Source organism: Chlorocebus sabaeus, chromosome 1, assembly GCF_047675955.1.
Source record: "Chlorocebus sabaeus isolate Y175 chromosome 1, mChlSab1.0.hap1, whole genome shotgun sequence".
NCBI classification, from domain to species: Eukaryota; Metazoa; Chordata; class Mammalia; order Primates; family Cercopithecidae; genus Chlorocebus; species Chlorocebus sabaeus.
The window spans coordinates 18,149,092-18,176,918 of record NC_132904.1 but is presented as its reverse complement, the minus strand read 5'-3'; the positions used below and the strand labels follow the sequence as shown (position 1 = coordinate 18,176,918).

General features: G+C 39.8%; 1 protein-coding gene across 11 annotated transcripts in view; it reads left to right on the top strand.

Annotated features, from left to right (window-relative positions):
- The window catches only part of CSTPP1 (centriolar satellite-associated tubulin polyglutamylase complex regulator 1), a 226,441-nt gene that overhangs the window by 70,539 nt on the left and 128,075 nt on the right, over positions 1-27,827 (top strand). The window lies entirely within an intron of this gene.

Below are 27,827 nucleotides of genomic sequence, written 5' to 3'. Positions count from 1 at the left end.
CAGAGGTTGCGGTGAGCAGAGATCACACCATTGTACTCCAGCCTGGGCAAGAAGAGCAAGACTCTGTCTCAAAAAGAAAGAGAGAGAGAGAGAGAGAGAGAGAGAAAAAGGAAGAGAGAAAGAGAGAAAGAAAGAAAGGAAGAGAGAGAGAGAAAGAAAGAAAGGAAGAGAGAGAGAAAGAAAGGAAGAGAGAGAGTAAGAAAGGAAGAGAGAGAGAAAGAAAGGAAGGAAAGAAGGGAGGAAAGGAGGGAGGGAGGGAAGGAGGGAGGGAGGGAAAGAAAAAGAGAAAGAAATTAGTAAAAGAAGAGCAATTTAAAAGTTAGGGGGGAAGGGGATGAAAAGAGTAAAGATTAGAGTGGAAATCGATGAAATAGATACCAGAAAAACAGTAGGGAAAATTAGTGAAGCCAAGCAGGTTCTTTGAGAAGATAAATAAAATTAGAAAATCATAAGCGAGACTGATCACAACAAAAGAGAGAAAAGACACAAATTACCAATATCAGGAACGAGAGTGATACATCATTACAGACTCTATAGGTATTAAGAGATAATAAGGAAATATTATCAATTTCATGCCAACAAATTCAATGACTTAGATCAAGTGGACAGAGACACAGAGAACATTCAAGAATACATAGGTAACTTGAAGAAACTGAATTTGTAGTTAAAAATAATCTCACAGGCCAGGCGCGGTGGCTCACGCCTGTAATATCAGCACTTTGAGAGGCCAAGGCTGGCAGATTATGAGGTCAGGAAATTGAGACCATCCTGGCCAACATGGCGAAACCCTGTCTCTACTAAAAAAAAAAAAATACAAAAATTAGCCAGGCATGGTGGTGCGTGCCTGTAATCCCAGCTACTCAGGAGGCTGAGGCAGGAGAATCACTTGAACCTGGGAGGAGGAGGGTACAGTGAGCCGAGGTCATGCCACTGCACTCCAGCCTGGCAACAGAGCAAGACTCCATCTCAAAAAAAAAAACAAAAACAAAAACAGAAAAACAAAACAAAACAACAACAAAATATATATACACACACACACACACCAAACATACCAAACATATTAGGAAGAAAGAACACCAGTTCTACACAAATACTTACAGAAAATTGAAAAAAAAAAATACTTCTCAACTCAATCTAGGAGGCTAGCATTATTCTAGTATCCAAATAAAACAGACATTTCCAGAAGAGAAAACTGCAAACCAATATTCCTTGTCACAAAAATTCTTAAAAGTTTGGTAAATTGAATCCAACAATATATCAAAACCATGTGGGGTTTATTCCAGGAATGCATGGTGGTTTAACATTTAAAAATCAATGTAAACTTAAAAATTCTGAAAGAGAAATGTGTAACCCACCATATAAGAAGAAAAAAAAAACATTATTTCAATAAATAGAGAAAAAGCATTTTATAGAATCCAACATTCATTCTTGATTCAAAAAAACAAAAACAAGACCATTCATGCTGGCTCTTACCTGTAATCCCAGCACTTTGGGAGGCTGAGGTAGGAGGATTGCTTGAGCCACAGAGGTGGAGGTTGCAGTGAGCTGAGATCATGCCACTGTACTCCAGCCTGGGCGATAGAGCCAGACCTTGTCTCAAACAACAATAACAAAAACCTCCTAGCAAAGCAGGAATAGAAGGGAATTTTCTCACCCAGTGAAGGGCATCTATGAAAAACCTACCAAGCTTAATGGTGAAAGACAGACTTTCCTGCTAAAATCAGGAACAGGGCAACGATTTCCACTCTCACCATTTTTGTTCAACATTGTCCTGGAGGTTCTAGCCAGTGGATAAAGCAAGAAAACTTCAAAAAACAAGTTTGTGGCCGGGCCTGGTGGCTCACGCCTGTAATCCCAGCACTTTGGGAGGCCAAGGCAGGCGGATCATGAGGTCAGGAGATCGAGACCCCGGTGAAACCCCGTCTCTACGAAAAATAAAAATAAAAATTAGCTGGGTATGGTGGCCGGCGCCTGTAGTCCCAGCTACTTGGGAGGCTGAGGCGGGAGAATGGCGTGAACCCTGGAGGCGGAGCTTGCAGTGAGCCAAGATCTCGCCACTGCACTCCAGCCTGGGCGACAGAGCGAGACTCCGTCTCAAAAAGAAAAAAAAACAAAAACCAAGTTTGTTCGCATAGGACATGATTGTCTAAATAGAAAAGCCTATGGAATCGAAAAAAAAAAAATGCTACTACAACTAATAAGTGAATTTATCAGTGCTGTATGTCAATATATAAAAATTGTATTTTTGTATTCTAGCAAAGAGCAATTGGAAATTTAAATTTTAAAAGCAGTGTCATTTACAATAGCATCAAAAAATACAAAATACTTAGAAATAATTCTGACAAAAGGTTTACACTGAAAATTACAAAACATTACTGAGAGGAATTAAAGACTATAGTGACTAATTAATATATGGTAACAGAAAGTATATCGGTTGCAGACAGGAGGTCACAGGCAGATAGGAGGGAGGAATTCCAAATAGGGTCAAAGGAAACTTTGGGAGGTTATGGGTATGTTCATTATCTTGATTGTGGTGATGGTTTCTTGGGTATATGCATATGTAAAAACTTATCAAATTATATGTGTACTTTTTCATTTAGTACTTTTTTTTTTTTTTTTTTGAGACGGAGTCGTACTCTGTCACCCAGGCTGGAGTGCGGTGGCCCAATCTCGGCTCACTGAGAGCTCTGCCTCCCAGGTTCACGCCATTCCCCTGCCTCAGCCTCCTGAATAGCTGGGACTACAGCTGCCCGCCACCGCGCCTGGCTAATTTGTGTGTGTGTGTGTGTGTGTGTGCGCGCGCGCTTATGGTAGAGACACATTTTCACTGTATTAGCCAGGTGTATTAGCCAGGATGGTCCACCCAGGCTAGAGTGCAGTGGCACGATCTTCGCTCACTGCAACCTCCGCTTCCCAGGTTCAAGCGATTCTCCTGCCTCAGTCTCCCGAGTAGCTGGGACTACAGGTGCATGCCACCACGCCCGGCTAATTTTTGTATTTTTAGTAGAGACAGGGTTTCGCCATATTGGTCAGGCTGGTCTTGAACTCCTGAACTCGTGATCTGCCCACCTTGGCCTCCCAAAGTACTGGGATTACAGGCGTGAGCCACTGTGCCCAACCAGTTCTATGAATTTTTAACACATGTATATATACAGAACATATATATATACAGAACAGTTTCATCACCACAAAAAACTCCATAATATCCCTTTATAATCTCCTGTCTCCCAACCCAAACCCCTGAACTGATTTGTTCTCCATTACTGTAGTTTTGTCTTTTCAACAGTGTCATAGTATATAACTCTTTTTTTTTTTTTTTTTTTTTTATCAAGACAGAGTCTCACTCTGTTGCCCAGGCTGGGGTGCAGTGGCGCAATCTTGGCTCACTGAAACCTCCCCTTCTTGGGTTCAAGCAATTCTCATGCCTCAGCCTCCTGAGTAGCTAGGATTATAGACACATACCACCACATCTGGCTAATTTTTGTGTTATTACTAGAGATGGAGTTTCACCATGTTGGCCAGGCTGGTCTTGAACTCCTGGCCTCAAGTGATCTGCCTGCCTTGGCCTCCCAAAGTTGTTGGTATTATAGGCATGAGCCACCATGCCCAGCCTTATATAGTATATAACCTTTGAGATTAGCTTTTTTCACTCTGCATAGTGGTTTGAGAGCTTTGAGATTCCTCCAGGTTGTGCCATGTGTCAGTACTACTTTGCTTCTTTTTATTGCTGAATAGTATTGTATTGTATATATGTACCACAATTTGTTTATCCATTCACCCTTAGAAGGATATTTGGGTTTCCCCCAATTGGCAATTATGAATAAATACTCATGTACTCATTTCTGTGTGAACATACATTTTCTTTTCTCTGAATTGTATACCCAAGAGTAAGATTGCTCACTCAATCACATGGTATGTGTGTGTTTAGCTTTGTTTTTTTGAGACGGAGTCTCACTCTGTCACCCAGGCTGGAATGCAGTGGTACAATCTCAGCTCACTGCAACCTCGGCCACCTGGGTTCAAGCGATTCTCCTGCGTCAGCCTCCCAAGTAGGTGGGACTACAGGCACCTGACACTGCGCCTGGCTAATTTTTGTAGTTTTAGTAGATACGGGGTTTCACCATCTTGGCCAGGCTGGTCTTGAACTCCTGACCCCATTATCCACCCGCCTCTGCCTTCCAAAGTGCTGGGATTACAGGTGTGAGCCACTGCGCCCAGCCGTAGTTAGCTTTTTGAGAAACTGCCACAGTGTTGTCCAGAGTGGCTGTACCAGTTTGTATTTCTACCAGCAATATATGAGTGATTGGGTTGGTCTATATCCTTGTCAGTGCTTGGCATTGTCAGTATTTTTCATTTGAACTATTCTAATAGGTATCTCATTGTGGTATTAATTTGTATTTCTCAAGAGGCTAATGATGTTGAAAAACTTCTTATTTGCCATTCACATATCCTCTTTGGTGAAGCATCTGTTCAAACTTTTGCCCATTTTTAAATTGGGTTGTTTGTTTTCCTACTGTTGAGTTTTGAGAGTTGTTTATATATATTCTGGATACAAGTCCTTTGTAATTTGCAAATATTTTCTACTAGTATTTAGCTTGTATTTTCATTCTCTTCTCAGTGTTATATATTGAGCAAAACTTTTTTCTTTTTCTTTTTCTTTTTTTTTTTTGAGATGGAGCTTTGCTCTTGTTCCCAAGCTGGAGTGCAATGGCACAATCTTGGCTCACAGCAACCTCTGCCTCCCAGGTTCAAATGATTCTCCTGCTGCAGCCTCCTGAGTAGCTGGGATTACAGGCATGTGCCACCACGCCTGTCTAATTTTTTGTATTTTTAGTAGAAACGGGGTTTCACCATGTTAGCCAGGCTGGTCTCAAACTCCTGACCTCAGGTGATCCACCTGCCTCAGCCTCCCAAAGTGCTGGGATTACAGGCGTGAGCCACCCTGCCCAGCCTAAAAGTTTTAAATTTTGATGAAATTCCATTTATTGATTTCTTTGTTTTTTGGATCATGCTTTTTGTGTCATATCTAAGAACTCTGCCTAATTTCCAGATTGCAAAGATTTTCTCCTGTTTTTCCTCTAAATTTTTTTTTCTTTTTTTGAGATGGAATATTGCTCTTTCACCCAGGCTGGAGTACAATGGCGCCATCTCGGCTCACTGCAACCTCTGCCTCCCAGGTTCAAGCAATTCTCCCTGCCTCAGCCTCCCGAGTAGCTGGGATTATAGGTGTGACACCATGCCTGGACCCTTTAAAAGTCTTATAGGTTTATTTTTCACATTTAGATCCAAGATCCACTTGAGTTCATTTTTTTATGTAAAGTTTGAATTTTAGGTTGAGGTTCTTTTCTCTTTTTTTACATTTTGCATTTGTTGAAAAAAGTATTTTTTCTCCATTGAATTGCTTATGTACGTTTGTTGAAAATCAATTTGCCACACTGTCTTTGTGTGATTTCTCTAATTTTTTTTTTTTTTTTTTTTTTTTTTTTTTTTTTTTTGTGATGGAACCTTGTTCTGTTGCCCAGGTTGCAGTGCAGTGGCATGATCTCAGCTCACTGCAACCTCTACCTCCTGGATTCAAGTGATTCCCCTGCCTCAGCCTCCTGAGTAGCTAAGATTACAGGCATGCACCCCCATGCCCAGCTAATTTTTGCATTTTTAGCAGAGACATGGTTTCACTATGTTGGCCAAGCTGGTCTTGAACTCCAAGTGATCCACCCACTTCGGCATCCCAAAGTGCTGAGATTATAGGCATGAGCCACTGCGCCTGGCCTCTCTAATTTTTCAAGAAACATTTTCTTCCATTTTGTGGGTTGCTTTTTTACACTATTGATAGTGTCTTTTGATGCACTTAAAAAAAATTATGAAGTCCAATTTGTCTTTTCAATAGAAATTATTTTGCCTTTAAAAATGTTTACTTTAAGGCCAACACATAGATTAATCTATATACTAGCAATGTACAATTGAAAACCATTTATACATGAAAAAATCCATTTATAAGAGCTCTTCTAAAATGAGATATTTAGGTATAAATCTAACAAAACATGTACATAGCCTGTATGCTACAAAATGCTGCTAAAAGAAAACAAAACTGTAATAAGCAGACAGACAAACAGTATTCATGGATTGGAAGATTAAACATAGTAGAGATATTGGTCCCTCCCCTTTTTCTTTTTTTTAGGTGACAGAGTCTCACTCTGTCACCCAGGCTGGAATGCAGTAGCGCAATCTCGGCTCAATGCAACCTCTGCCTCCTGAGTTGAAGAGATTCTCCTGCCTCAGCGCCCCCGAGTAGCTGGAACTACAGGCGCGTGTCACCATGCTGAGCTAATTTTTGTATTTTTAGTAGAGATGGGGTTTCACTCTGTTGGCCAGGCTAGTCTGAAACTCCTGACCTCAGGTGATCCGCCTGCCTCAGCCTCCCAAAGTGCTGGGATTACAGGCGTCAGCCACTGTGCTCAGCCCGATTTTCCCCGTATTTATCTATAAATCTAATGCAATTACAACGAAAACCTCAGCAAGACATTTTGCAGATAGAAACAACCTGATTCTAAAATTTTTACCAAAGTGTAAAGGGATAATAAAGTCTAAAACAATTTTGAAAAATAAAAATAAAATTAGAGACTGGGTGTGGGGGGTTGACACCTATAATCCTAACACTTTGGGTGGCCAAGGCAGGAGGATTGCTTGAGGCCAGGAGTTTGGGACCAGCCTCGGCAACACAGTGAAACCCTGTCTCTACAAAAAATACAAAAATTAACTAGGCATGGTGGCATGCGCCTGAGGTCCTAGCTGCTTGGGAGGCTGGGGTGGGAGGATTGCTTGGGGCCAGGAGTTCAATACCAGTGTGAACAACATAGTGAGATCCCATTTCTACAAAATAAAAAATTGCTTTAATTAGCTGGGCATGGTGGCACATGCCTGTAGTCCTAGCTACTCAGTAGGCTGAGGTGGGATGATCATTTGAACCCAGGCGTTCAAGGTTGCAGTGAGCTATGAATGCACCACTGCACTCTAGCCTGGATGACAGAGACCCTATCTCAAAAACAAACAAACCAACCCTGCAATGAGATATCACCTCACACCCATTAGGATGGCTAGTACTTTAAAAAAGAGAGAATTACAAGTATTGGTGAAGATGTGGAAAATTTGGAACCCTTGCGTTAACATTGGTGGGAGTATAAAATCGAATAGCCACTGTGGAAAACAGTGTGACAATTCCTCCAAAAAATTTAACATATAAGATTCAGCCATTCCACTTCTGGGTATATACCCCAAAGAATTGAAAGCAGGGTCTCAAAAATATATTTGTACACTCAGGTTGAGAACAGCATTTTCCACAATAGTTAAAATGTGGAGGCAGCCCACGTGTTCACTGACTGATGAATGGATAAGCAAAATATGGTCTATCCATTACAATGGAACATTATTTTAGCCTTAAAAATGAAGGAAATTCTGACGTATGCTACATCATGGATGAATCTTGAGGGCATTACGCTGAGTAAAATAAGCTAATCATAAAAAGATAAATACTGTGTTGTTTCACTTACATGAGGTAAGTAGTCAAAAAATACACTAGAAAGTAGAATAGTGGGTGTGAGGAGGGAAAATGGAGAGTTGTTGTTTAATGGGTACAGAGTTTCAGTTTTATAAGATGAAAATAATTATGGAGATGGATGGTGGGGATGGTTTCATAATATTATGAATGTATTTAAAACCACTGAACTGCACACTTTAAAATGGTTAGGATGGTGAAGTTTATGTGTTTTACTACAATAAAAGTTTTGTAAAAAAATCTATTGATAGTTTTATCTGAATATAAAAATAATATATATGCATCATAATATGCACACACGCCTCTCAGAATGTACAAATAAAACTCACCTGAAATATCTGTCTTAGATGACCACTATTAGCATTTCACATCTTCAGACTCTACTTCTAGTTTTCTTGCTATATCCACCACATCTGCAGTTACTTCCTCCACTGAGGTCTTGAACCTCAAAGGCATCTGTGAGGGTTGGAATCAGCTTCTTCCAAACACCTGTTAATGTTGATATTTTGACCTCTCATGAATCATGAATGTTTTTAATAGCATCTAGAAGGTGAATTTACTTTGCCCAGATCCACCAGGAATTATTATCTATGACATCTATAGCCTTATGAAATGTATTTCTTAAGTAAGACTTGAAGTTGAAATTACTCCTTGATCCCTGGGCTGCAGAATGTATGTTGTGTTAGCAGGTATGAAAACAACATTAAGTTGTAAGTAAGTAAGTCTTTACTTACTCCTTTAAAGTGGGCTTAAAATATTCAGTAAACCATGCCATAAACAGATGTGCTTTCATGCAGGCTCTGTTGTCCCATTTATAGAGCACAAGTACAGTAGATTTAGCATCATTCTTAAGGCCCTAGGATTTTTTAGAATGGTAAATGAGCATTGGCTTCCACTGAAAGTCACCAGCTGCATTAGCCCCTAACAAGAGCATCAGCCTATCCTTTGAAGCTTTGAAGCCAGGCATTGACTTCTCTTCTCCAGCTATGAAAGTCCTAGATGGCATCTTCTTCCAATAGAAGTCTGTTTTGTCTACATTGAAAATGTAGCTTCATTTTGTAGCTACATTTGAAGGCTTAAAAATGTAGCTTTCATTTCATTTCAACAACATTGAAAATCTGTTGTTTTGTGTAGCCACCTGCATCAATGATCTTAGCTAGATCTTCCAGATAACTTGCTGCACCTTCTCCATCAGCATTTGCTGCTTCACCTTGTGCTTTTATGGTATGGAGGCAGCTTACTTCCTTAAACTTCACGAACCAACCTCTGCTACCTTCAGACTTTTCTTCTGCAGCTTCCTTACCTCTCTCAGCTATCACATAATTGAAGAGAGTTAGAGCCTTGCTCTGGATTAGGTTTGGCTTAAGGGAATGGTATGGTTGGTTTTATCTGTCCAGACCATGAAAGCTTTCTCCATATCAGCAGTAAAGCTGTTTCGCTTTCTTATCATTTGTTTGTTCATTGGAATGCATTTTTTTTTTTTTTTTTTTGGACAGAGTCTCACTCCTTTACCCAGGCTGGAGTACAGTGGCACGATTTCAGCTCACTGCAACCTCTGCCTCCCAGGTTCAAGCAATTCTTGTGCCTCAGCCTCCCTAGTAGCTGGGATTATAGGTATGAGCCATCATGCCTGGCTAACTTTTTTGTATTTTTAGTAGAGACAGGGTTTCACCATGTTGGCCAAGCTGGTTTCAAACTCCTGGCCTCATGTGATCCACCCACCTCGGCCCTACCAAAGTGCTAGGATTATAGGCATGAGTCACTGTGCCTGGCCTGGAATGCACTTTAAATTTCTTTCAAGAACTTTTTCTTTGCATGCACAACTTGGTATTTTGTGTAAGAGGCCTAGCTTTTGGCCTATCTTGGCTTTTGGCATGTTCTCTTCACTAAGCTTCCTTAACTTCCTTAAACTTCAAGTAAGGGACTCTTCCTTTCACTTGAACACTTAGAGGCCATTGTAGGGTTATTAATTGACCTAATTTCAATACCATTGTAGCTCAGGGAATAGAGCCCACCAAGGAAAGGGAGGGAGAAAGGGGAACAGCCTGTCGGTGGAGCAGTCAGAACATACCACATTTATTAAGTTCACCCTCTTATATGGGTGTGGTTTGTGGCACCCCAAAATAATTACAAGAATAACATCAAAGATCAATGATCACAGACCATGATAACAGATACACAAATGATGAAAAAGTTTGAAATATTGTGAGAATTACCAAAATGTGAAGCAGAGATATGAAGTGAGCACATGCTGTTGGTACCCTAGACGTGCTTGACACAGAATTGCCAAAATCCTTCAATTTGTAAAAAATTCAATATCTACAAAGTATAATAAAGTGAAACATAATAAAACAAGGTATGCCTGTAAATGGTACACTACGCATGCTATTCTGTATAATGAATTTTTCTGATTACATAGGCTATATATATTTTAAGATTATTAAATAATATGACATTTAAACATAGGCAATCATATAAGCAAAGTTGTTCAGCTGTTTCTCACACCTGAAAGTGGCCCCCACACCAAATAAAACATTTTTAGATTATGTGTCCCAATTTGGACTTCTGAAAGTATGGTCACCATATGCGAAGGCATGAAGGCATTTGACTGGGGAATGAGTATGGAGTTTGATGCCTTTCATCTCCTTTGCTCATCTGTCTCTACCTACATGATGGCTGCATTTGAAATGAAATAAAGTCTACATACTGGACAGTAGTGTAGAAATCAATATTTTATGAAAACAGTTATGTCTAATTTTTTATAAAATAATGTATTTGTGTCTTAAGCTTAGTGATGTTATTAAAAACCTCTTTGATTTTTTTCTTAGGAATCCAAATCCTTTCTTTAATCATTTAAACCCTTTAATTTGCTAAAGATAAGTTTTGTGCCCTGTTGACCACCTAATGGAACAAGCAAGTGTTGAAGATCTCATGTGGTTTTTTTTTTTATTTGCAAATTCTACCAAGCTAACCCATTTATTGCAGTGAATGGGAGCTGGAGAGCTGTTCATTTGGCAATAATAGGCAAAGGGTGGTGGAGGGAAGAAAACTGTCTTTCTGATATTTTTGCTTAGGAATTTGGGGATTCAGAGTTTAGTCATAAACAACTAGATTAATGTGTTTAAATACCTTGAATCACTTCTAAATCATTCCTTGTTTTGTAACATACAAGATCTTAGAGATAACTAAAACAGTGGTTGAAAAATTCTGTTATGGATTGAAGATCCTCCAGAAGCATCATTCACTAATAGGCACAGTGTTTGGGGTGATAGGTAAACAAACATCTGTGTCCTGTGGTTACCTCTCTGTATAGGAGGAGATATATAGTTTTCAGGCAAGAGATTTCTTTGGAGAGCCCACTGTCTCTGTTTTGCAAGTTACTTATTTATTTATTTTTAATCCAAGAGATAACAAAAACATGTAGTGGCAGTAGATGGTATTATTCATCAGGATTTTAGGATGTTAACATGTTAGGCTGTTTAAAATAAGACAGAAAGGATTACTTTTTGCCAGCTGCATCATTTCTGGCAAGAGCTTACTACTTTGCTTATTAGGGTTATTGTTGTGGTTGTTGTTAACCCATTAGAGAAACTAACCACTACATTGGTTCTAGCCAAGTCCTTGTCATCATTGGCCTTACAGTCTCCTGGGGACCAAACAGCACCTGGTCATTCTGAAAGCTTCCATCCCCAGTGATTGATGCTCATCTCTGCAGGCTCTTTCAAACTTGCCTCCCATTTTTTCCTGAAGCACCTTCAAGCATTTCTGCATGGCTACTCACTCTCTTGTATTATACCTCCTCCTCCTGCCTTACTGAATACTGGATTTCCCAGCTCACAACTCTAAGAAGGAGCTTTATTTCAGAGTAGAAAGGGGCCCCCATATGTGGCCTATTATATCCATATCAACTTGCTTACCCTTTTCAAACAGCTATTGTCTTTTAATAGGGTCCTGCCTGGCAGGGGGAGTCCTTAATTCCTGCCATATAAGAATGGGCAGCTTGAGTTACAGCTAGCTGCAGTTTGGTGCTCTGATCAAAAGGCCTCTGTTGTTTTTTAGGGTTTTTCACCCTCCCTCTCTCTCTCTTTCTATATCCTGGGCTAATAATTCAGCACAGCAAGGTCATTACAGACTTTGAATTGAGAGCTGAGAGTGTTAAATTACTGACCTAGAATAAAAGAGATCTGGGGGGCTCTCAAGAAAGATAAAGGGATTCCGGCTAGTAAAGTGCAAGCCCAGCAACCTCACTTCTTAACAATATTATTATTATTTTTAATCCCCTCTGTCTCTAAAAGTCTTTTCTGGGACAAGGAGAGATCTCCTGCTAGAGAATTAGGTTAGAAACCCAGTGACATCTTCTGAGAGTTGTGGCCCAGGTGCTGGCAGCTTATAGGTGCCTGTGTAGTTGTCCTTTTTGTCTCCCTACCTTGTCAATATTTCACTCTCTTCTACCTTGGTCTCTCAGCCACATATATGGTTTTTTATTACATAAGTCATATATATTTATGACATTTCAGCTGAAAGGTAATATCCCATGAAGGGATTTCAGACATGTGGAAAGCATACCACTTAGCCCCTAAAATATCTTAAAAACATGACATCATCTTATTAAAAGCCACTTTCATTCCATTTATGTTTTGTAAATAATATTAGTCTGGTCCTCCCATAATTTAACAACAACAAAAAAAGCCCCACTGTAAATGAATTTGACATCTCCACTCTATTCTACATTGTATCTTCTGAAGAAAGTCATTTCCATTTCTTCATACTATTTTCTTTCATATATCTTTTTTTTTTTTGAGTCGGAGTCTTGCCTTGTCACCCAGGCTGGAGTATAGTGGTACAATCTTGGCTCACTGCATCCTCCGCCTCCTGGATTCAAGAGATTTTCCTTCCTCAGCCTCCCAAGTAACTGGGACTACAGGCGTGCGCCACCACATCCGGATAATTTTTGGATTTTTAGCAGGGTTTCACCATGTTGGCCAGGCTGGTTTCAAACTCCTGACCTCAGGTGATCCGCCTGCCTTGGCCTCCCAAAGTGCTGGGATTACAGACATGAGCCACTGCGCCCAGCCACTACAGTTATCTCTTAAAGCCAGATACCATCCATATCCTCTGGAAAATATTGATTTTCTAAGACTAATATTTTAGAAAAGTTCCTAAAATCAACTTTCTCAGATTTTCTGCACGGCAGAGTAATAATAATAAAATAGTCCCTGAATGTGCCAAGCATTTTACAGAATGCATTATTAACACATTTAGCCTTTGGCAACCTTATGTAATAAGCATTCCTGTAATCACTAGTTTACAGAGAAAAATAATTGCAATACAAAGTCATACAGCTAGGAAGATTTGTCCCAGACTAGTGCTTCTTGAACTTTCATGTTTGTGTGAATCACCTAGGGATCTTGTTAAAATGCAGAATCGGATTTTGTAGATCTGGGTTGGGGCCTCAGATTCTGATTTTTAACAGGCTTCTAAGTGATGCCAGTGCTGCAGTCCTTGGTTCACATTTTCAGTAGCAAAGCCATAGTCATTTTTTCTTCTGAACTACTCAAAAAGTTTTTGGTTATAACTTCCAGTTTTTCGTTCCATCAGGCAATTCTATGAATATACATAGTGAATATTTGACACCTATATCATACTTTTTAAAAAATATGATAAAACATAGCACTTACCCTACAAAATATCTTAAATGTTAGAAAATATTTAAGATATTTTGCTTCCTGTTGGCCCTGCAGAAGCTGGGCCTCCTGGACTGTGTGACCTACTTCAGTGGCTCCTCAGGCTCTACATGGTGAGGATCCTGGGGACTGGAAGAGCGGAGATTATCAAGGCCCATAGGGGACCTGGTTAAAATGGACTATTTTAACTATTTTTACGTGTACAGTTCTGTGGCATTAAATACATTCACAATGTTCTGCAACCATCACCGTCATTCATCTCCATAGCTTTTCTGTCTTCCTAAACTAAAACTCTGTACTCACTAAATACCGACTTCCCAACTTCCCATTCCCTCTGACCCCCCAGCTCCTGACAACCACCATGCTACTTTCTGTATCTAGGAATTTGACTACTCTAGGTACCTCATGTAAGTGAACTCAGACAATATTTGTCTTTTTTGATTGGTTTATTTCATTTAGAGTAATGTCTTCAAAGTTCATTCATGTTGTACCATGTATCAGATTTCCTTCCTTCTTATGACTAAATAATAGTCCGTTGTGTGTATGTATCACATTTTGCTTATCTGTCATTAAACACTAGGGTGGCTTCCATTTTTTGATGATTGTGAGTAATATTGCTGTGAATGTGGGTATACATATATTTGTCTAAGTCCCTGCTTTCATTTCTTTTGACTGTATACCCAGCTATGGAATTACAGAATTATATGGCAATTCCACCAATATCTTACTTTTTAAAGTACCAGTTTATGTTTAAGTTATTGTGTTCCCCATTTTTTTTTTTCTTTGTGAGACAGGTCTCACTTTGTTACCCAGGCTGGAGTGCTGGAATGCAGTGGCGTGAACACAGCTCACTGGCCTTGACCTCTTGGGCTCAAGGGATCCTCCTGCCTCAGTCTCCCAAGTAGCTGAGACCACAGGTGTGTGCCACCATGTCTAGCAAATGTTTAAAGATTTTTTCTTAGAGACGGGACCTTGCCATGTTACCCAGGCTGGTCTCAAACTCCTGGGCTCAAGCAATCCTCTTGCCTTAGCCTCCCAAAGTGCTGGGATTACAGGTGTGAGCCTCTGCACCCAATCCTCTCTCTCTCTCTCTTTTTTTTTTTTTTTAAACATTCCTTACATAAAGTAACTCTTGAAAGGTTTGGCAGGAAAAGTGAGTTTTCAGTACAGATTTTCGTTAAAGTCTGTTGTCTGTAGCTACTTTGTAATTTTCAATCAATCATAAAAGAATATTGAGAAATGTCCTTTGATCCTTAGAAGGTTGGTAATTGGTTAAATAGCACCAAGCAGAGAATTAGAGAGAGAGTGCTCATGTTCTAAAATAAACCAATACTAAGAAGGTTTATATCACAGAGGAAGTTTTATGTAAATGAATTTAAGACCTCATCTGACAAACAGGTATTCAGGGAACAGATGAGCCCCTTGTTAAATTTATGCTCCTCTTTTATGATTTTCTGAAACAACTATCCAAGGATCTTCAAAAATTTTGTGGCACCTCTTTCTCTGTGGTCTTTACTCTAGTAATACATTAGATTCTCGTTTGTTTATAAGAGTTTGGTGCAAGATTCTGCCTGCTACCTAGAGGTCTTTCCTTATGTATCTTTAGAAATGAAATTCTCTGTTGGAAATAGGAAAAGAAATAAAATGATACTGAAACCTAATGAGTTAATAAGAACATTTGAAGGGAGTTTTAAAAAGGTGTCAGGAAGAAACTGATTTTTTTCCTATGGCATAATACAGAATCATTAAGATAATAACTTTAATCATATGTGCCTATAGTGCTCTTATTTTAGGAGTTCCTAGTTACTACAATGGACTTGAACTTGGAAAGGTAAAACAATACAAAATAACTTTTAACTAAAGTTGGAATATGAGTGCTTGAAAAATATACATGGATTTACCAGTAGCTTTAGAGGGTAAAGATACATGACTACTGAAAGAATTTTCTAAAAAGTGAGACTAACTTTGGAGATAAAACAAATAAAAGAATGAACGACGGCGACTCTGGAAATAACGGTAGTAAAGTTATACAGGACATGTTAAGATTATAACCATGAAGAAGAGAATCGAATCATTATCTGTAAGTTTCATGTGGATGGCTCTAAAAGAACAAACCCTGCATCCTAAACCCCCTTCGATTTTATTATTTTGAATTATAATCAAGTCCAAGAAGACTTGGCCTATTACTAACACCTTTGTATGAAGTATTTTTTCAACTGAATTCATATAATCTTGAATAAGAACAAAGGATGATGGTTTGAGAATTATTATACTTGCTGGACTTTGAACCAACAGAGTTGACATATTTAATACTTCCAGTTCTTGGATGAGGTGGTACTGAGGAAGGAGTTTGTAATATCTAAGGGGGTCCATAAAAATAGTGTTGAGTTTGCAGTGAAATCTACAGGTGATGCTAAAGGGATCCTAGTGAGAACAAAAAGACGACAAAAAAGAACCTAAAGGCTATAGCTGCAGGCAGAAAATAGATTAAAATTTACCTTAAAATGTTGTCTAGCGAAATGCCAAGTGTAGATATACAGTGGATAGGCAAAATCTCATAAGAAATTAGTATTGAGTTGCAAAAGTTATAGAAAACAGACAAGAAATTAGATGAAACTATAGTATGTGATCTGGCAGTAAAACAGACAAAAGCTATTTTGAGGTCTAGAGATAGAGAGGAGGGGAAGGAATGGCAGGATTTGCAGATGACTGAGGGAGGCCTCACCTGCAACTAAACTCAGCTTCAGTAGCAGAAGAAAATAGTACAGACAGGGTAAACCAGTTGACAAAAGAGATACAGAGGTTGGAACATAGAGCTAAAGAGAAAGAAATAACAGATGACAGGTTTAGAAACCACATAAAGAATGTGAGATATAATATGTAGCAGAAGGTGAGATGTAACAGAAGTACTGTAGCATTCTAAAGAGAAATGGTCTGTCCAGAAACTCTTCCTGGGGGATAAGGCTAAGGGGTATTTCCCCAGAGAAGCCATGAAAACACAATTCTGGATTTCAAGTGAAATTAGGCAAGCTCTTGGAAGCTCTGTTATAAAGAGCTCTGCTTAGAGGCCTTGTTGAAAAGACTGAAGGATCTTGTAGGAACAAGACAAATTAGAGATTTATGATAATCATTGTTTTTTGGTTTTTTTGGTTTTTTTTGAGACGGAGTCTCGCTCTGCCGCCCAGGCTGGAGTGCAGTGGCCGGATCTCAGCTCACTGCAAGCTCTGCCTACCGGATTCACGCCATTCTCCTGCCTCAGCCTCCCGAGTAGCTGGGACTATAGGCGCCCGCCACCTCGCGTGGCTAGTTTTTTGTATTTTTTTTAGTAGAGACGGGGTTTCACCGTGTTAGCCAGGATGGTCTCGATCTCCTGACCTCGTGATCCGCCCGTCTCGGCCTCCCAAAGTGCTGGGATTACAGGCTTGAGCCACCGCGCCCGGCCTTTTTTTTTTTTTTTTAGACGGAGTCTCACTCTGTCGACCAGGCTGGAGTGCAGTGGCGCGGTCTCCGCTCACTGCAAGCCCCGCTGCCTCCCGGGTTTACGCCATTCTCCTGCTTCAGCCTCCCTAGTAGCTGGGACTACAGGCGCCCGCCACCACGCCCGGCTAATTTTTTTTGTATTTTCAGTAGAGACGGGGTTTCACCGTGTTCGCCAGGATGGTCTCGATCTCCTGACCTCGTGATCCGCCCGCCTCGGCCTCCCAAAGTGCTGGGATTACAGGCGTCAGCCACCGCGCCGGGCCAGTCGTTGTTATTTTTTTTTTAAATTGACATAATGTTACAGAATATTTGGAAGACAGGAAGAAATCAATAATAAGCCCAAACCCTAATCCAGTGAATAAATACAATTCATGTCATCTTAATTTTTAATCACTTTCCTTATGCAGACCTACTTTAAAGTAGCTAAAATTGGCTGGGCACGGTGGCTCATGCCTGTAATCCCAGCTCTTTGGGAGGCCGAGGTAGGTGGATCACTTGAGGCCAGGAGTTTGAGACCAGCCTGGCCAACCTGGCGAAACCCCATCTCTACTAAAAATACAAAAATTAGCTGGCCATAGTGGCATACGCCTGTAGCCCCACCTACTCAGGAGGCTAAGGCATGAGAATCGCTTGAACTCAGGAGGCAGAGGTTACAATGAGTTGAGATCGCGGCACTGCACTCCAGCCTGGATGACAGAGGAAGACCCTGTCTCAAAAAAACAAAACATAAATAAATGAAGTAGCTAAAATTATCGTGTACACACAATTTTGTTTCCTTTTTTTGTTTGTTTCTTCTTTTATTCTCAGTACCTTCCTCAGGATCCTCCGTAAATATAACATATGAATCACGTTTTTATAATTTAAATTTCTAACATGCTATAAAGAGTACATATGTGTGCAGTAACCTTTTCCCAGGGCTCGGCGCATTGATTTTCCATCCGGTATTTCCCTGTTCCTACTGGCCTGGAGTAACCAGCCTTATAAAAAAAGATGTTCCTTCATATTTAAAGCTGCAAGGGGGAAGCAGGTGTGAATTAATCATCTTACATCAGCAGGTAAGGAGCTGATGTGTTAGGTATGGCACCTGTGAGTTTACCATAGCATGCCAGGCCTTCAGGAATGAGTTTTGAAGTTTGAGGGCTTCAAAGGGGAGTTTGAAACATTTTAAAACCCTGGCAGGGTTTTACCTGAATTATATGCAAAGATCCAATGGGGGAAGAGTTTACTTCAGAGAAGCAGCACCTGAGAACCAGGTCCTTTGCATAGCCTTCCTGGAAAGAACCATCTTTCTCCCTTAGCAGTAGCCCCCAGGATAGGACCAGTGCTCTATTTCATGGCTATTTTAAGATGATCCTTTATGGATTTGGGTAACAGAAAAGCACTTGGTGAAGTGATCAAGGAAAGAAACTAACTCTGCTACTGAGGATTGATTACTTAAGCAGGAAAAGAAATCTTGTTATGAAACACCAGTGTTTTTAAGTCCTTAGAGTGAACTGATAAGCTGATTTGGGGCTTTTTTGCTATTGCAGAAATTATAAATCCTATCCACTACAATGGCAGCTCAGTTCTGACACATGGGTTCACCTATCCTTAGACAGTAACTTAAGATTGATAGTCCCTATTGGATTTCTTCCTAAATTGTTTTTTGTTTTTTGTTTTTTAAAGAAGCCAAAGGTCTAATTCTAATCAAGCCACTGCTGACAATAAGAAGATGAAGAAGATTGTGAGTGCTCACTTGCAGTGTGGCACATTTCTATTTTCTATAGCATTTACACTTATTTCTCTGTAGCCAACAGAGGAGTTACAGTCAATGAACCGATCGATTCATGATACATATCCATGGAGAGAAGCTCATTCTGAATACATCATATGTTAAATTTATCGTTGGATTCAGGATCATATTGTTCACTTCCTTTTTCCTATAGTCAGCATATTGTAATTTTGAACAATAGAATAATAGATAGCAACAGCCTAGTAGAGAATTAGAAATACTGCATTCAACTTTTGTAAAGAAACTTTTTTGTATCACTATATAAGAAAGAAGCTGGTGTGTAAGGCAACTTCTGTGCACATATGTTGTCTAAACTGCTTTGGGGTTCTGCAACATAGACTAGCTGACTTGCCTCACTGATTTCTCTTATCAAGTTAGCATTGCCAAATTCTATAGCTGATAGGCATAGGAAGAAAGCATTTAAGGACTTTAGGCTTCCTGTGAATTTCACAAGGAAACAAAGAACAAATCCAGGGATTTTTAGTTCAGGAGACAAAATCATGCCACAGGAGTATGTATTTTTCTTCTTCTTTTTTTTTTTTTTTTTTTTTTTTGGGACAAGGCCTGACTCCGTCACCCAGGCTGGAGAGCAGTGATGTAATCTTGGCTCACACTGTAACCTCTCCCTCCCGGGCTCAAGCCACCTTTCCATCTCAGCCTCCCAAGTACCTTGGGACTACAGGCACCTGCCACCATGCCTGGCTAATTTTCATTTGGTAGAGATGGAGTTTCACTATTTTGCCCAAGGTGATCTCAAACTCCTATGCGCAAGCAATTAATCTGCTTCGGGCTCCCAAAATGCTGGGATTACAGGTGTGAGCCACTGCACCCAGCCACAGGAATGTATCTTTAGAGCTTGGTGACTTCTTGCACAAGAAAACTCCAGTTAGCCAACCTGTTCGTGGAAAATATGCCCCAAAAGTCTTCTCCCAGCTTGCCCCTCTCCAACTCAGAATATATTTTTTCCTTCTGCTTGTAGAAGCAACACAAAGTTACTTTAAATCATAATTTTGGCTAGGTATAGTGACTTACTCCTATAATCCTAGCACTTTGGGAGGCTGAGGTGGGCAGATCACCTGAGGTTAGGAGTTCGAGACCAGTCTAGCCAACATAGTGAAACCCTGTCTCTACTAAAAATACAAAAAATTAGCCAGGTGTGGTGGTGGGCACCTGTAGTCCCAGCTACTCAAGAAGCTGAGGCAGCAGAATCTCTTGAACCTGGGAGGTGGAAGTTGCAGTGAGCCAAGATAGAAGATCGTGCCATTATACTCCAGCCTGTGTGACAAAGTGAGACTCCATCTCAAAAAAAAAAGAAAAGAAAAAAGAAAAGAAAGAAAGAATATCTTTAAAAAAAAAATCATAATTCTTCCCAAGATGTTTTGGATCTTTGGTCTTATATATTCTGTTTAGGCTGATTCATGTTCTGTGTTTGTATCACCTTGGTGTGGCCAGTTTGTGCTGCATCGTTGGATGTGATCTGTTCTCCTGTTTTACTTCTTGGCAGATATCTTTAGGATTCCTTGGAAAAAAAAAAAAAAAAAGCTGGGCACAGTGGCTCACACCTATAACCCTAGCACTTTGGGAGGCCGAAACAGGAGGATCGCTTGAGCCCAGGAGTTCAAGACCAACCTGGGCAACATAGTGAGACCTCGTCTCTACTTAAAAAAAAAAAAAAAAAAGAAAGGAAGAAAGAAAACTAGCTGGGCATGTTGGTGCGCACCTATAGTCCCAGCTACTCAGGAGGCTGAGGCAGGAGGATTGCTTGAGCCCAGGAATTTGAAGCTGCAGTGAGCTGTGATCACACTACTGTACTCCAGCCTGGGTAACAGAACAAGACCCTGCCTCAAAACAAAACAAAAACTATCAGAAGAGAAGTCCAATTCCAATTCTAACACAAGATAGTCCACTCTAATGAGCTGGCCTGGTTTTAGAAAGAAAAAAGGATATAGGAGAATGGCCTAGGAAGACTCTCAACTGCCATAATCCAATTAAACAGTGCAGGTCGAGGTTCATTGGCCGTTTTCAGTTTGAGTGAGAGCAAGGAGCACCTGGAGGACATAGAACGCTGTTGGAGTTTTGAAGTTTTGCCTCTTTGCACATTAAGAATGAACTGGAATACTTTAATTTGGTCCTCTTGCCCATATCTTTATTACTTCTATATGTGGAATGTGAATAGCTATTTATATAGAGATCCAGTATGGTTACAGTTATTTATTTATTTACTTATTTATTTTTGACTTTTAAGTTCAGGGGCGCTTGTGCAGGTTTGTTACGTAGGTAAACTTTCGTTGAGGGGGTTTGTGGTACAGATTATTTCATCACTCAGGTATTAAGCCTAGTACCCATTAGTTGTTTTCCTTTATCTTCTCCCTCTTCCCATCCTCCACCCTCCAATAGGCCCCAGTGTGTGTTGTCCCCCTCTGTGCATCTGTGTGTTCTCATCATTTAGCTCCCACTTATAAGTGAGAACATGCAGAATTTGGTTTTCTGTTCCTGCATTAGTTTGCTGAGGATAATGGCCTCCAGCTACATCTATGTCCCTGAAAAGGACATGATCTCATTCTTTTCTATGGCTGCAGACTATTCCATAGCGTATATGTAGCACATTTTCCTCATCCAGTCTATCATTGATAGGACAGTGTGAGGAATCCTCAAAGATCTAAAGTCAGAAATACCATTCGACCCAGCAGTCCCATTACTGAGTATGTACCCAAAGGAATATAAATCATTCTATTATAAAGATGTGTGGTTACATTTATATTCAATTCTTTCTTGGTAGTCCCTGCTGGCCACTTCACCAGAATAATTTAAATCAATTCTTGCTTTTTGCTAGTTAATATCCAAAATTAAGATGTTTATGTGGAATTGACATCATACATAATTTCTTAGAATTTGTATCTAGTTTTTCAGGAGAAAATAGATACCACTTAATAGAATTCTGTATGACTTTTTCTGTACAAACAGCCATTGTTACTAGAAGAGAACATGAAAATTGTATCAAGAACTCCCATTAGCTTAACATGTTTACAAATGTCTGATTATAAAATTATTAATTTTTGATACAGCTCATGCTGTGTTTTCTTAATATATTACTGGAGAAAACTGCCATAGAGCTGGGCATGGTGGCTCACGCCTGTAATCCCAATGCTTTAAGATGCCAAGGTGGGAGGATTGCTTTAGCTCAGGAGTTTGAGACCGGCCTGGGCAACATAATGAGACTCTGTCTTTACAAAAAGTAAAATAAACAAAATTAGCCAGGCATGGTAGCACATGTCTGTAGTCCCAGCTACTTGGGAGGCTGAGGCAGGGGGATTGCTTCAGCCCAGGAGTTTGAGGCTACAGTGAGCTGTGATCATACCACTGCACTCCAGCCTGAGCAACAAAGACCCCATCTCTTAAAAACAAAAAAAAAAATTGCCCTAACGTTAAATATTGTATTAGTCAGGGATCTCTAGAGGGACAGAACTAATAGAATAGATTTATATATATAAAGGGGGGTTTACTAAGTATTAACTCACACAATCACAAGGTCCCAAAATAGGCCATCTGCAAGCTGAGGAGCAAGGACAGCCAGTAGGAGTTCCAAAACTGAAGAACTTGGAGTCCAATGTTCGAGGGCAGAAAACCTCCAGCATGGGAGAAAGATGTAGGCTGGAAGGCTAGGCCAGTCTCTCTTTTCACATTTTTCTGCCTGTGTTTTATTCTAACTGGCTGGACTGGCAGCTTTTTAGATTGTGCTCACCCAGATTAAGGGTAGGTCTACCTTTCCCAGCCCACTGACTCAAATGTTCATCTCCTTTAGCAACACCCTCACCGACACACCCAGGATCAATACTTTGTATCCTTCAATCAAGTTGACACTCAATATTAACATCACAAATATTAAGCTAATACAATAGGAAACCTATGGAATTTATTTTATTGTCAAAACTAAAGGGAGAATTGTATTCAGCCCACTTCATTTTATTTCACATTAGAATTTTTTAATTTCCAGTGAAACCAAATTTTCCTACTGTTGTGAACACAGTCTTCACATTTGATGCAAATGGGAGGGCTTAATTATAATCACTTAGTGACAGTATTGTAGACAAAGCCAATAATGTATGCACATAGATGATTATATCTTCTGGAGAGAGTTAACTGATAAGCTTGACTTTACAATTAATACAAATATATTCAACTAAAGAAAATGGATGCACTGTCAGACCATTTCATCTTAATAAATTATACCTTGTGAGGTTAAAAATATGTAACTCACAAATAAATTTTAATTTAAATTTTTTTAACCTTCATGTCACAGCCAAGTCCAAAATATTTTAATTTTGATGTCTCTGGTTCTCTTGTGGTTAGAGAATCCATAGCGATTTCCTGAACTTCTTATTCATGATAGCTTAAAAAGCAACATTCAGAGCCCTGTGAATTGGACAAAAGAATATCTATTTTATGCTACTTTTTGTGTAAGGAAGAAGAGGAAATAAAAACACAATGGGCCCTTGAACAACATGAGGGTTACGGTTGCCGATTTCTCCCCTTCACATAGTAGAAAATCCACGTATAATTTTGGACTCACCAAAAACTTAACTACTGATAGTCTACTATTGACCTTACCAATAGCATTAAAACAGTTGATTAACACATACCTTGTATATGTACTATATACTGTATTCTTACAACAAAGTAAGCTAGAGAAAAGAAAATGTTATTAAGAAAATCAAAAGAAAGAGAAAATATATTTACTATTCATTAAATGAAAGTGGATCAGGATAAAGACCTCCATCCTTGTCTTCTTGATGCTAAGTGGCTGAGGAAGAGAAGGAGGGGGAGGAGTTGGTCTTGCTGTCTTAAGGGTGGCAGGGGAGAAGAGGTAGAGGTGGTAGAAGGGGAGGAAGGCACACTCGGTGTGACTTTATGAAAACACATAGTGATTTCTGATTTTTTTGCCTTTTCATGTCTCTAAAAATGTTTCTGTATGGTACCAATTTTTCTTCCATTTTATTTAGTTTCAGTGCCTGTATCACTGAAGAGTTCATGTCATAAAAGAAGTCAAAAGCAGTCTTGAATAGTTGGAACTCTTCTGCCATATGATCTAATGTCAGTTTGTTTTCTGGCCCTGCTTCTGCGTCTTCTTCGTCTTCTATGCCTTCTTCTTTTCTGGCACTGGTTCAGAAGCACTCACCTTCATCAAGTTGTCGTCTGTTAATTCCTCTGGTGTGATGTCTGTTAGCTCTTGAATTTATCCAGGATCCATATCTTGGAACCCTTCCCCCACCTTCTTCGCCATATCCACAATCTCTTTCGTGATCTCCTTGATTGGCTCTGTCGTAAATCCTATGAAGTCATGCACAACATCTGGATGCAGTTTTCTCCAGCAGGAATCTATTGTTTAGGGCTCAATGGCTTTTTCCATAACAACAGTGGCATCTTCACTGGAGTAATCCTCCCAGACTTTCTTGATGTTCTCTCAGGAATCTCTTCCATAGCGTTGACAGTCCTTTCCAATACAGTACTATGTGTAATGAGCCTTAAAGGTCCTTATGACCCCCTCACTTAGGGGCTGAATTAGAAACATTGTATTTGGGGGCAAGTATTACAAACCACTTTGATACCTTTGGTGTTGAACTCATGGGTTCTGGGCGGCCAGGGGCGTTGTCCAGTTCAAAAGAATTTTAAAAGGCAGTCCATTACCAGCAAGGTACATCCTGACTTTAGGAACGATGTTGATGAAACCCAGTCCATAAAAAATGGTTCTCATTATCCACACCTTCTTATACAACCAAAACTGGCAACTAGTGTTTACCTTTTATCTTCAAAACTCAGGGGTTAGCAGCTTTGTAGATAAGGGCAGTCCTAATCATAAACCTGACTGTGTTTGCACAAAGTAGTAGAGTTAGCCCATCCCTTCCTGCCTTAAATCCTGGTGCGTGCATCTCTTCCTTACTAATAAGTGTCCTTTGTGGCATTTTTCCCCCATCATCTGCATTAAAAAACTGCTCAGGAAGATATCCTTTTTCCTCAATGATTTTCAAAAGCTTCTTTTTTTTTTTTTTTTTTTTTTTTTTTTTAGAGACAGGGTCTCACTGTGTTGCCCAGGCTGGAGTCCAGTGGCATGATTATAACTCTCACCACCTCGAATTCCTGTGCTCGATTGAGTTTCATGCCTCGGTCTCTTGAGTAGCTGGGACTACAGGCTTGTGCCACCATGGTCGGCTAATTTTTATTTTTGGTAGAGATGGGATTTTTCCATGTTGCCCAGGCTGGTTTCAAACTCCTGGGCTCAAGCGATCCTCCCACCTCAGCCTTCCAAAGTGCTAGGATTACAGGCATGAGCCACTGCACCTGGCCTCCTCAATAATTTTCTTAATGGCATCTAGAAACATGTTTGCCTTCTCTTGGTTGGCAGAAGCTACTTTCCCTGATATCCTGATATTTTTTAAGCCAAAACTTTTTCTAAAATTATCAAACCATCCTTTACTGGCATTAAATTCTCCAGCTTTAGACCCTTCACCTTTCTTCTGCTTTAAGTTGTCATATAATGACTTCACTTTTTCTCAGATCATATTAGGGTCATATGCCTTTCTTATAGAAATCCTGCACTCATATAAAAGCTGCGTTTTCAAGACAAGTTAAAAAAATATTTCACCAAAAGTGCAATGTTTTTATGCCTGGTGATGTAGCTGCAGCAACTGCTTCATGAATTTCCTTTCCTTTGCTTACTGTTGTCCTTACGTTAGATTCATTTATCTTGAAATGGAGGCCAACCACAGCTGCAGATCTCAATCTATGATGTATGTCAAGCAATTCAACTTTATCTTGTAACGTCATGAATTGTCTCTGCTTCTTGAAACACTTCCAGCATCACTAGTGACACTTCGTGTGGGTCCCATGGTGTTACTTGAGGTTTATGGTTTTGTACTGAACACGATGAAAAATACATGAGAACCATGAGAGATCACTTTTTACTGTGATACACAGTTTACTGGAGAAATGAACTGCCCATGCAGAGATGATTAGCATCACATGGTGTTTTAAGCAGATACTTGCAACACTTGTGCTCACTGCAATAGCAACAGGAGTTGGCTATGAATGAAATTATTACAGTAGTACAGTATGAGCTACAGTTAATTTTATACAGTTATGATTTAATACTGTATGTTTGTTTACATTTCTCTCCACTGTGAATGGCACCATGTATGGTCTGTAAGTGTGTGTGTCAGTTTTGCTAAACGTTAACTTTTTATAACAGATCTGTGTATATTTTAATGTAGTAAATGATAAAATGGACTAGTGTCTACATATTTTATGCATTCATGACATACTTTTTCTTAATGTTTCCAATATGTGTAGGATGCACAGTTGGTCTGTGAGTTTTTTTAAGTTGTTGCAAATCCTTCCAAATTTTCTAATATATTTATTGAAAAAAATCCATGTATAAGTAGACCCACACAGTTCAAATCCATGCTGTTGAAAGGTCAACTGTATATACATGTATCTGCTCATCTGAGAAAAAGATATGCACACAGGAAGAATAAACCAGAGACCAATGAGATTCATTATCTATAAGATGTTAGTGAGATGGAGTGAAAAGATAAAAGTGGGATAGATATAAAGGTCACTTATCGAAGAATTTTTTTTGCACATGTCTTACTTTTGGAACTATGTTATTTTCATTTACATAAGTAAGTATGTATTTGACAAGATTGGGGGAGTTTCTAAAATTGAAAACAAACAAATAAGTGAAGCAAATTGTATTTCAAATGAATGATATACCATACTGAAGGGGGTTGGAGAAACTCATCTAAGGAACACAATATTTGGACTATATACCCTCAGGCTAAAACAACTCTAAACAAGTATTAAACTCTAATTAGCGGGCTTCTTTTTCACAGAGGAATGGGTTAGCTAGCTTAGTACATTTTAGGATTAAGCAAATAAGTAAATATGTTATAGATAACAGGAACCTTTTTCTCACTTTAGAAAAAGGACATTTCAGGCCGGGCGCGGTGGCTCAAGCCTGTAATCCCAGCACTTTGGGAGGCTGAGACGGGCGGATCGCAAGGTCAGGAGATCGAGACCATCCTGGCTAACACGGTGAAACCCCGTCTCTACTAAAAAATACAAAAAACTAGCCGGGCGAGGTGGCGGGCGCCTGTAGTCCCAGCCACTCGGGAGGCTGAGGCAGGAGAATGGCATAAACCCGGGAGGCGGAGCTTGCAGTGAGCTGAGATCCGGCCACTGCACTCCAGCCTGGGCGACAGAGCGAGACTCTGTCTCAAAAAAAAAAAAAAAGAAAAGAAAAGAAAAGAAAAAGGACATTTCAGATATGGAAAGGGGAGATGATAGAATGTAACCTGTAGTGTTGAACTGGAATTGAATCAGTGTGAGCTCATAGATTTTGTTTTGTTTTGTTTGAGACTGAGTCTCTCTCTGTCACCCAGGCTGGAGTGCAGTGGCACAACTTTGGCTCATTGCAACCTCTGCCTCCCAAGTTCAATCGATTCTCCTCCCTCAGCCTCCCGAGTAGCTGGGATTACAGGCAAGTGCCACCACGCTCGGCTAATTTTTGTGTTTTTAGTAGAGGAGTTTTGCCATGTTGGCTAGGCTGGTCTCAAACTCCTAACCTCAGGCGATCCTCCCACCTCGGCCTCTCAAAGTGCTGGGATTACAGGCATGAGCCACTGCACCTAGCCTATTCTTTACTAAAAACAACTGGGCTTCTTGGATAAATGGCTGGCTCCAGGGTGAGGTAGGGAAAGAACAAGATGATACTGGAACATCTTATTCTATCAAAAATGAAGGAAGTGATCAGATAATTATGTAGATGTGTCAAAAGGATGTAGAAGTTAGCTTGAAGGGCTTCCATGGCCAAATATGGGATCATATGAGCATAAAAATATATAATGATAGTAAAGGATTATAACCTATTGAACAAAGTAAGAATCCATGAGTCCACAATGATATAAATAAATAAGAAGGGAAAGCTTTTCCTTATTGTAGAAGATCAACTTAAAAACGTAGATGAAATGACATAGTTGGAAAAAGATTCACCATTTGGCAAAACCTTCATATTCATTATTGGTTCTGGCAACAATTATTAATAGATACTAAAATTTGTGAATGAAAGTTTGCAGAGTAACTATATATTTCCACAGACTCAAAATATCTTCCCACGGGATACTTATCCATTATAAAGACTAACTTTATAGTGGCAAAACCTGGCAGATGCTGCTCTAACCAAAGAATCAAAGTTAACATCCCCAGTAATTAGACTAATCAGCAAGTGCCCCCAGATGTGATGCACTGAGAAGAACTCAGCATCACCTTTGTGATGATCCTGCCAAAG